The 11704-nt window shown below is 37.3% G+C and overlaps 1 long non-coding RNA gene across 1 annotated transcript; it reads left to right on the top strand.

Moving 5' to 3' along the window:
• The first annotated feature begins 5291 nt into the window (after positions 1-5291).
• On the top strand, positions 5292-9991 carry LOC140697134 (uncharacterized). Its single transcript, XR_012073966.1, has 3 exons — positions 5292-5359; positions 6671-6849; positions 9827-9991. It is a non-coding gene; the product is annotated as an uncharacterized lncRNA (long non-coding RNA).
• The last annotated feature ends 1713 nt before the right edge of the window (positions 9992-11704 follow it).

The following is an 11704-nucleotide window of genomic DNA, read 5'->3' as shown; positions in this document are numbered from 1 at the left end:
TTTCCCCACAATACTGAAAGCCAAATATGTCCCTAGAGAGAGGGGTTTTGGATCCACATGGAATATTGAAGATATAACAGCAGATTGATGGTTTCTAAGAAAGGCAATTGCCTCACATTTGGTGTCAGAGTCACTGGTTCAGACCATTATGTATGAACCAGCCTTCCCACTGATGATTATCAGTTTGTGAGGCAGAGATCTCAACCATGGAATTAGGAATTGTCTTAATTATCTTTCTTACAATGGTGTGTCAACAGTAAAGAAAAGTCTGGAAGAAGCAGGGTAGTGGGAAGGAGATATTTGTAATCATTTACATGGTAAAGAAATAATTATGGATCTCAAATAGACCCTAGAGGGATACCAGATGTTCCTGGCAATTGAGAGGAAACCTGGCTGGGTATGTATGTGAAACAGGATCTCTCCTTGCCAAAGCCACCCTTTGCAACTGAGAATTCAAAGAGGAAAATTAGGGCTTTCAAAGCCTGGCCTGCAGGTTGACATGCAGTATTCTGTTGGAAAAAAGAGAGAGGGAACTGAGGAAAAAAGAGACTCTCTTTTCCATTGTGCCTGCATTTTATATGGCAGAAAAGTTTCCTACTAAGGAAAAAAAGCTAGGATTGACATTCCTTTCCAAAAAAAAAAAAAAAAAAAGAAGGAAAATGTCAATTGTTTAAAGTGATGTGCCAAAAAATGAGATTTTTATCCTCTCCTGGAAAGCTGACCCAGGACAAACTGCATCCTTCAGTCATAGTCACACACCAGATGAAAGGACCCTAGAAGAATGACAAGGATGCTTGTCTTAGGCCAATTTTATTCCAACTTTATGTAGTAAGTGATGTTTTATAGCCACATTTTGGGGGCCCTTCTGCTTCCTTTGGCTCTATGTAAATTAAACCATGTTAGAGAATTCCTGGGGCCCCCATGTTTTAGAGTCTTATCTTGTCCTGTTCTTAGTTTTTCTCTGTGACATGAGTATTTGACTTGAAGGGGTACACTTTTCAGTTTTCTCAAGTTACATATATCCTTGAAAATTGTGTCCCTGGATAGGGACACAAATGGAGGTGTTACAGATTTCTCTTTAAGTAGATGAGTGATAGGGCTGATGCAGTGGATGCAGCAGAGTGCAGGAAGGGCAGCCGTTCTGGAATATGCTAATCCTGTCCTGGCATAATAATGTCAGGTTTTCTTGGGAGGTCCTGCCACTCTTCTGCCTCTGCTGGGTGGCACGGTGACGTCATAATCTTTGTAGATTTCCCACAGATGCTCCTCTTGTTTCAGCTAAAAGCCATTATTTCAGTTTATTACACCAATGACTGAACTAACTTCCCAAACTTGAAAGAGACAATAGTAAAAATTAGAACAAGACCCAATGATACTAACTAAAAATAATGAGTCACAGAGAACAGAGGTAAATTAAGTTTTGTAAATTTGGAGACCTAAAATAGAAAACAAGCACACTGCATTTGCTTGGGGGAAAGGAGGAGGAAAGAGGAAATTTTGCATTGTTTTAATTATTTGTTACTATGAAATACTGGATTTCAACCATTTTGGGATTGCTAACACCCCACAAATGAGATACATTCCAAGAAAGTCTGGTTAGGGGCAGAACTGACATTGTCAAAAACATATTATGAACCATTTATTTCTAAATGCTGCCAAATGCATGCCCGTAGCAGCTAATAAAATAATCAGCTGGGTAAACAATCAAATACGTCACATAGTGTTCTCTAGACACCTGTTTGGTCATTAGAGGTTTGTCCCTACCTGACACTGCTAACAAGTCTTCCAACCGCATATTCCATCCCACCTTGGCCTTTGTGTGCAAAGGTGGATTCTTTCTTGGTTATTATGCCAAGCCTCACTATGTCCATTCTAAATTAAGAAATTATGTTTTATTTTTAATCTGTCCTTCAAATCAATGTTTGTGACCAATCTAAGAAAATCTGATTTTTTTTCCCCTCAATTTCAAATCTTGCTTTTAGGTAGCTGGCCAAGTTAGATTATATACATTTATAAAAGCCATAAAATTGATCTTTCTTCTTCTATCATTTATATGGTCTCTTTTTATGAAAGTCTTGCTTTCATGAACATACTGCAAAACAAGCACAGAGCAGACTCTGTGAACCTGGTTCTATTGTTCATTCTATACTGAAGGCAGGGCTAAAAGACACGCCAAGATTAAATACATAAAATGATGATCAGCCCAAATGAACTGGCAAGGCATTAACTTACGGAACCCATACTATGAGAAGTTTCACTATTTACAAAGTAAGTTAGGTGAGATTGCCTGTCTCTGTGTCTACACTTCCTGGTTACCATTTTTTGGCTCTTACATTAAAAGCCATTTGAACCTTGTAACTTATGATGAAAAAGAATATGAAAACGAATATATGTATGTTCATCTATGACTGAAGTATTGTGCTGTATACTAGAAATTGACACAACATTGTAAACTGACTATATGTCAATAACAATATATATTTTTATATATATAAATTTATATAATATTTATATAAATATTTATTTATATTTATTTATAATATTTAGATTTATATAAATTTATATAAAATATATAAATTTAAAAAATTATATATGAATCTGTCTGCATGATTTTGTCGCAGGACTAAACTTCCAGTAGGCATGAAGCCTGGGCCTGCAAAGGGAGGCTGTGCCTGGAAAACTGACCTCTCATTCCCTCGTTTCACAGTAAACATTCAGGAACGTGCTGGGGTTGTTCTGTATCTGTTACTTGCACCTGGTGAACAGGTAGCATTCAGAGCTGTTGGCAGCAGGTAGGAAAGAATGGTGGGAGTGGAGGTGGGCAGAGGGATGCAAAAATCTTCTATGAGAAAGACAAGATTTCCTGTGCCTGGTGGAATCCTCACTCAGTGCTGACGATAATCCTTGTGGGAATCTGGGAAGCTGCACCCTAGTTTAAGAGCAGCTGCCTTGTCTCTTGCTTTGTGTAACTACCTCCTTACATCTTTGTTTACTGGGTGATAAAAAGGTACATTCCCCTTTGTTATGTTCCTGCAAAGGAGAACGTTAAATTGTTTTACAAATAGATTTGCCCAGCAGATTCCTATGTGGGAACACACCCTAAGAAATGTTTAAATCATCACATGGAAAGAAAAAGGCAGCATGAAATGGTTGTCAAATGGGACTGATGTGTTGGGTCTAATGAAGACAGGAATCTGTCCTGCCCCACAGGATAGCTCCCAGCTCTGCCTGATGCCTTAGACCAAAAAGAGGATCCCATGGATATATTGTGTCATTGTCAAAGGGGTCTCTGCTGAGGAGATACATCCTTTGCTAAGGGAAGATACATACTCAAACCATTTAATTGAAAACTTAAAAGGAGATGTGAATTTATTTTGTACTTCCAAGCTGGTAAAATGGGACCTAAAAGTTGTAATTCTTTTTTTAATAAATAAAGGGATATAATTAGCTAAGAACACATACAAAGACAACGATGAAATAAAATGCTATAAAATGAGATGAAATGATATAATAAAAGTCAAGAATGATTAAGATTAGGAAAAAAACCCTAGTAATTATAAAAATAAAACAACCAGATTAAAAATGTGGAGATTATATGAATAGCAATAAAAATAATTGGCTTAAGTGATATCCTAGATAAATATTGTTAATATTTTACCATATTGATTCTCCATGAAAATTATACACATCATACATAGCTGTTGGTAATGTGTTTAACTGAAAAATTTACCAGATGTATATTTGTACATCAACAAATATAGATCTATGTCATCTCTTTTCATGGCTGTGTAGGATTCCATTTTATGGTGCAGTGACAGATTTCACATTCTGATTGTGGTGATTTAACTTGGGAGCTGGGACTATGATGGTGGACAGGAGTCTGTCAGTAAGCGCAAACTTTCCTTTACAGATGCTTTTCCTTTTGTTGTAAAAATACAGCAACCAAGGCCATCCTTTCTTATTTTTGAGTTTTAAGAATTCTTTGTATGTTTTGGATACTAGCCCTTTACCAGATATGTGTTTTGCGAAGACTTTCTCCAAGTGTGGCTTGTATTTTCATTCTCTTAACAGTGTCTTTTGTAGAGAAGTTTTTCATTATAATGAAGGCCAACTTAATTTTTTTATGGATTGTATATAAAAAGTCATCACCAAATTCAAGGTCAAACAGATTTTTCTCATAATCTCATTTTTAAAAATTGAGGTAACATTGGTTTGTAACATAAGTTTCATGTGTACATAATATTTTGACTTCTGTATACATTACTGTATGTTTACCACCAAAAGTTTATAGTCTCCATCTGTCACATAGAGTTAGCCTTCTTCACATGTTTCACTTTTTCCTCTCTTTCTCTCTGGTAACCACTACTCTGTTCTGGGTATCTATATGTTGTTTTGGTTTGGTTTGGTTGTTCATTTATTTTGTTTGTTTTCTTTATATTCCACATATGAGTAAAATCATAGTGTTTGTCTTTCTCTACCTGACTGACTTCACTTAGCATAATACAAGGTCCATCCATGTTGTTGTAGATGGTAAGATTTTATCTTTTTATGATTAAGTAGTATTCCATCGTATGTGGAAGGCCATCCTTTCTTATTTTTGAGTTTTAAGAATTCTTTGTATGTTTTGTGTGTGTGTGTGTGTGTGTGTATACATACACACACACACACACACATCTTTATCCATCCATCTGTTTCTGGGCACTTAGATAGCTTCCATTTCTTGTAAGCCAAGATTTTAACAGTACTATTTTGTTTAATATACATGCTATTTTAATTGGCAAGAAAGGAATTAAGTTTGCTAATTAGCTGAACTTGAGACAGGAATGTTACTCTGGATGATGAGGGTACGCACAAATTCACAAGGGTCCTTAGACGTGAAAAAAGGAGGCAGTGAAGTCAGCATCAGAGGGAAATTTGAAGATGCTATACTGCCGACTTTGAAAATGGAGGAAGAGGCATGAGCCAAGGAATGCAGAGAGCCTCTATAAATTGGAAAGGCAAGGAAACAGATTTCCCCCCTACTATTTCTTTCTTTCCAGAAGGACACAGTCCTGCTGACACCTTGAATTTAGCTCATGAGATCCAGTTTGAATTTATGGCCTCCAAAACTGTAATAATAAATTTGTGCTGTTTAAGCCACCGAGTTTGTGGTAAATTGTTAGAGCAGTCATGGGAAACTAATACATTATACCTAAGGAGAGGGGGACTGTTTATACAACTAGCGTCTCCCAAGGTTCCGCAAAGAATTATGACGTTGACCTGAGATTACTTAGAAGGGTTCTAAATCACCACTCAGATGCTGAAGGAGTATTGCCTAAGCACACCATGAAAAATGAAGATAAAGAAACATCTTTTAAAGGTCGGACTGCTTTAAGATGTTCTATTTGAGTGAAAACTTAGCTGGACAAGCTCCAGCCTAGTCTTGGGTTAAGATTTCCTGAGGGTTGTTTTCTCCTAATAGTGGAAGTGTTTCTTGACAGATCACTGGGTACATTTCCATTTTTCATACTCTCATGATAAATCTTAGGATTATTTTTTATTTTATTTATGGAGTAAAATATAAATAAAATGGATCTGATAGAGCCTACCTAAGTTGGGTCCCTTTCTTTTTGGAATCTAATATTATGCTTCAGATTAAAAACAGACTGGCAAACGATACCATCATACTAAATCTGGAACAAAATTAAAGTTCCTACTTCTATTATTTTAATATAAATTGAACTATCTGTATATAGAGAGATTAAATTTATTGTCTTTGAAGACTATCTCTCTCTCTACATTAATGCACTTGGTATTTTAAATTACTAACTCCAATTGGTATATTGACTTTAGTATTTCATATCTGAGGTGTTTTTAATTGTTAGGACTATGACATTCCCACAGTATGAGGCTACTTTCTTAGTTTGTAAATCACACAATAACCAAGTTATCTCATGGTGCCGGGGACTTGTGTTAATGAGATCTGATTGTTTCTGATGGAAGAGACTGGTAGGAAGGTAGGTTTGATCTGACGGGACAATTATATAAAAATCAAGCATATCTACAGATAATTTCTCTGAGAATCAAGACACTCATTTGGCTGCCTTGTTTTTAATATTGAGTCATGTCTCATGAAGATAATGGTTATCTTTCTACTCAATACTTTTTATTCCTTTATGCTGAGCAGCACAGAGAGGAATGGGAAATGAGGATTAGAAAAAGAGAACTTTGGGTAAATAATTCTTCCAAATTCATCTGGCTTGGGCAAACTAATAACATATTTTTGAAACTACAGTAATTATTCCCCTAAGAATAAGCTGTATTGGGCTCATCTGCCTCTACATGCCAGCACATGAGTAATTAAACAGTGGTATTTGACCAAGTCTCCTCCCCTACTCTTAAGTTAATTAACATCCCCAGAAACAGAATTTTTTCCCTTAAATTTTCACAGTCCAGGATATTTCATGTCAGGATACAAATGGAGTTCAAATTTCATTTCACCATGAATATTTTGGGATTGTTCACTTTTGTATATTTAAATGTAAATATTTTCTTTACAAGTAAGAGACTTTTTGTTTTTTGTTTTGTTTTTGTTTTAAGAGGGAGACATTTTATATTAAAGAAATCTCACCTCCTGTGCCTCTCATTCCACTGGTCTTTAGTTTTTTAATAGAGTTGGTTGCCTCTCAAGCCTCTAGGTACATACTATTGATTGCTTTTATGGGCTACTACCTGATGGGAGCAAAGGTATTTCAAGCTTTGGAGACAGACATTCAGGAAGAGTTAAAAAATTCCTTTTTGAATGCTCCATCAGCTTTTATGAAGAACTACGTCAACATAACTCCAGAAGAACTTGAAATCTTTTTGCAGGTAAGAGATAAAGAGGTTTCATTTCAGGAGTTATAAATTTGCTAATTGTGTGAAAGAAAACTGTAGATAGAAGATTTTATAGGATGCCCACCTGTGTGTTTCACCTAAACTTATGTAAGTAATAACACTCGTTTCTGTCATCTGAAGAGATACGGAAGAGAAGACAAGCCCTTGTAGTGGTAGGAGACATAAAGATAAGACAACATTAAAAGAATACAAAGGAGCAAGATCGATACAGATAAGAGGAAAAATTACAGAGTAGACAACACAAGGTTACAGGAACTAGGAAAGATATCCTGACGGTCAAGTGAGAAAAACTAGTATTGGACTAACTACCACTGATAACAATTATAAGGCAAACACACATTACAAAAAGAACGGAAAATACAGGGGTACAACAAAGGAGGCAGGGCCCACAAGGGTGTGAACGTTGAGAGAAAGCACGTGGGCTGAGTTCCACATTTACTTGTCCTTTCCTCTGTGGGCACTTTCCTGTTAACCCTGCTTGGTGAAGGGCAATGAACCCCAGCGGAAAGCAACAATGTTACTGGGCTTTTTCAGCATCAGGAAGTCAGAACTTGGGGGCTCTAACAGTGGCAGGCATTTGAGGAGAAAAATGCCAAAGAGGAGAACTCATCAGAGTCAGAAAGCCCCCAAATTCTGAATCTGCTCTGAATTCCTCTCAAGCTGTTGGCCTTCCCCTAAAGTGTGCATGCACAGAGGAAGAAAAACAAATGAAAGCAGCATTTATGATTTTAAAGAGCTTTGTAGAGACATTAGCAGCCGTCTGGTGCTGGGGAGGCAAGGCAAAAATCAGAGTTCAAGACTCACCAAGCTAGAGGGATTTGGTAAACACCCTAGGTCTTCTGCTGAGATCCCAGAAACATGACACGCTAGAAATAAAACTGAAAATACAGCAAGCCCTAACAAAGTATACAATTAATCCTCAACAGATCAGGGTGATCTGCTGTATTCCGTCTGCCTGTGCAATGAAACCCAAAACCTTCTTTTAAGGAAGACATCATCCAGAGTCTCTACAGAATTTCACACACAATGGCCAGCATCCAATTAAAAATTAGGAAGTACAATTAAAAGTAGAAACGATTGGAAACTAAGTGGAACTACAGACATTAGAGACTCACCAGGAATTTCATATGAAGTTGTCATCTAAAGACTTTAAAATTAGTGTGGTTAATACTTTAAGAAAATCTAGAGAAGGATAGAGAATTTCAGGAAACGCCTGGAATTCTCAGAAAAGCATCCGACCTATATTATAGAGATGGAAAGTAGGTTAGCGGTTACCAGAAGTTAGGGAGAGAGGGTGGTGGTGGTGGATGTGATTAAAAATGGGTAGCACGAGGGAGATCTTTGTGTTTTGTTGATAGAATAACTCTGTATCTTGATTGTGTTGGTGATTACATAAATCATTTTGTGCTTTTTAAATATAACAGCTTTGTTGAGATCTTATACTGTACACTTCATTTAAAGTTTACAACTCAATGGGTTTTAGTATAGTCAGAGCTGTGCAAGCATTCTTTCATGAGACTTTTGTCCCTTTTTGCTCACAGAGTTATGATAGTCTTAAAGAGAACACTGAGAAGAAAACCAGCTTTCTCCTCCCTTCCCCTCCTTTCCCTCTTTTATCTTTCCTTCCTTCCTTCCTTCCTCCCCCCACCTCCCATCTTGCCTCCCTCCTTTACTCCCCTTTTCCTTTAATAACTTATGTGTGTCTATCTGGCTCATGTCTAATGAATGATACTGAGTTTGAAGTACCTTTGGGATTTTTATGTGAAAAGCAGCATTCATTCCCAAGGCAGACTGCCCCTATTTTTCTTTTGAGTTTTGGGCATATTTATCTCTCTCTCTCTTTTTTTAAGCATTCAATTTCACTTCTTTTACATCTTTGAGAAATTCTCCACAAATCAGATTTATCTATGCTTCCTGTTTTCCAATATTGTGTTTTATATGTTTGCTTTGTATACTTTTAGTGTTATTGTAATGGAATTTTAGGTGAGCAGGCAAGGAAAAAAAGAGTTCATTCCACTCTTTTAAAGCACAAGTAACCCTAATGTTCTCTCTACGCCTTTCTTTGTATACTATGTACAAATGATTATGGTGTGCCTGTCCTCCTTAGTGGGTGGTCTTGGCAATGGCATTTCTACCTAGTCTTCTAACACACTGGTAAGACAGGTAAGCAAAGCCAGAAACAGACAGATTTTCTAGGACACCTGGTAGAACTATGATGTCTACAAGTCTCTCCAGAATTCAGCTGTACCTTAGCTGGAGAATTGTGTGATTTAAAAACAAAATGTTACGATAGGTTTCTACTAAACTCTAGACAATTCTAAAATATTTTATTATCAGACAAGAGCCATTAGGACTTATGAAAAGAATAAGAATAGCTGAAGATAGCTGTAGCTAAAGACCCTCAGGAGATTCCTAGGAAATACCACTTTAGACTGCCGGAGACCTCTGGCACTGCCATGGAATTTTCCTTCTCATGGGAATATAGAAGGTTAATAAGAGATAACTGTTATCCGCAAGTATGGCATGCTCAGATCTATTTTCACATACTAAAAACAGGATGCAGACTCACAGTTATGGAGAATGAGGCCTGCAAATTTCCAGCAAAATGATTATATTTGTTTAGAAACCATTGTCACTTATAGATTACATTTCAATAAAAGAACTGGGAAAATCTTGCATTTCAGGGGTTCACCTGAGGTCAGAGTGTTGGGATTGGATGTTACCATGACCCATGGTTTCTGTCCTGAGGGGAAAATCCATACTTCTCACATTCTGGTTGTTTCCTTAGGAGAAATTCCTGGATGCAAAATAACATGCTTTTTCTTACAAGCTGTATGTGCTGCTGGGACTCTCATAAGAGAACATTAACAACAACAAAACAGCAAAAGTGCATGTTCCAAGGACCAGTAATACTGAGCAGACACTAAAGTTGCTTCTTATCATCCATCAGGTTATGGGTCAATTACACCCAGAACTCCTATGGGTCAGACAGTCTGTGTCTTCTATGCTTTATTGGGGATCCCTCTAACGATCATATTCCTGAAATTTGTGAGCAGTGCAATATGACGACCACTTTCACAATTTGAAAAATACCTTCAGAATATGGGAATGAAAGAGGTAATGTTTAACAAATGATCTTTTAAACACATGTTTAGGTTCGTAACTTTAAGGAGAATAAGCAACAGAACTTACTACATTCTTGTTAAATACATGCTAAAAGAATCTATATATATACGTGTAGGGGTGTGTGTGTGTGTGTGTGTGCACTTGCTCTTTTTCATGGAACTCCTAGATCAAGAAAAGGGTATTCTGACCAAAATAACTACACAGTGCTCTATTTTTCTTCTTCAGAAAATGGGAGTAATATTTCAAAGAATAATGGTAGAATAAAATAGTATATTATGCAGTTTCACAACCATGATTTTATTTGGTTCCCTGATCTACTCTCTGAGGTAAGTATGGTAAAAAAAAAAAAATCTAACATCTGGATTTTCTAGAGAAAGTTACCAACTTAAATTCTTCTGATCCTAGGTTCTGAGCTCTTTTCTTTCACAATGCCTTTGTCAGCTCTGCTAAGGGCAAGAAATTATTTAAAGCTATGATTAAATGATTATATATATATTTATAATACATATGTACTAGAGGAGGCTGTTTAGAAAACTACTAGTCAAATTTGTGTTGAGTTGAGGCAAAGTGATATGGAGAGAGATCACACAGATGGATAGTCCCTTCCTGACATTCCAGGTGTCCCAGAAAGAGATGCTGAGAGGCAAGAACAGGTAAGTTGTTTGCTTTTGTTGCTTTCAGGGGTTACATTAGGAATTCCTGTGAACCAGGTTGCTCTTCAGCAATGATCCCTTATGCCTATCTGACCCAGTTTAAGGAGACAGCAGAGGCAGCATGCTCCTTTCCCTTCCTCTCTGGACTCACATCTACTGGCTTAAGAGTGATCCTTAAAAGGCCAGCTAGATGTCGCCACAGGCCTGGTCTAAGCCAGCTGTCCCAGGCCTTCTCAGGAAAGAGCAGTGCTGAGTAAGAGCAGGTCCTGGTGGCTGGCTTCTCCCCAGTCTCAAGGAAGTGAAGTCTAGAGAAAGAAACTCCTGGGACATATTCGACCACCTACCCCATAGTGGTGGTCAGTAAATACTCTTGGACTTGACTCCTTCCTACCAGTAATTCTAACTTGGGGGTGGATTCTGGGGTTGGGGGACAAAGAACCAAAAGCTTTGAGCATTCCTTAGGGACCAAAACCTCCTCTATGAAATAATTCAACCAGAGGAGTTGCTTTCTCCTTCAATGAAGAAGATCAGACAGCATCCGCAAAGAGTTTGCCCATCCTGAAGCCATGGTATCAATCCTGGTAATTATGTCTGAGATCAAAGATCTGGCCATTTCAGAGACTCAAGAGCTCTTGGATGTTGCCTTTCAAAACCTACACAGAGCCAAAGCTGAACCTTATTACGTGCTTACAAACATGTCTAAACAAACTCATCTGTCACTCAAGTGCACCAGATAAGAGTATATCTGATATACCCAGATAAAATTATATCACTCACATAGAATTCTCTGAACTTGTCACCACCATACAAAGCTAAACAAAAAGAGCTATTAACAGTAATCCCACAGAAAATGAAATCCTCAATATCAGTCTCCCCTTGTTGCCAAAGCTCCTTAACAGTTCCAAAATACATACTAAAAGTCAGCCATCTATTTCTTCCACTTTCCTCTAATTCTGCTCTACTCTGCTATGGGTATCTCATATAGGTTGGAGTGTCTCCAAAGTTGATAATGAGTATCTGTTTCCAAATTTTTGGAGAAATAAGACCTA

The sequence above is a fragment of the Vicugna pacos genome, chromosome 6 (assembly GCF_048564905.1).
Source record: "Vicugna pacos chromosome 6, VicPac4, whole genome shotgun sequence".
Taxonomy (NCBI): Eukaryota; Metazoa; Chordata; class Mammalia; order Artiodactyla; family Camelidae; genus Vicugna; species Vicugna pacos.
The sequence above is the reverse complement of the archived record's forward strand: the minus strand, read 5'-3'. Positions and strand labels throughout refer to the sequence as shown.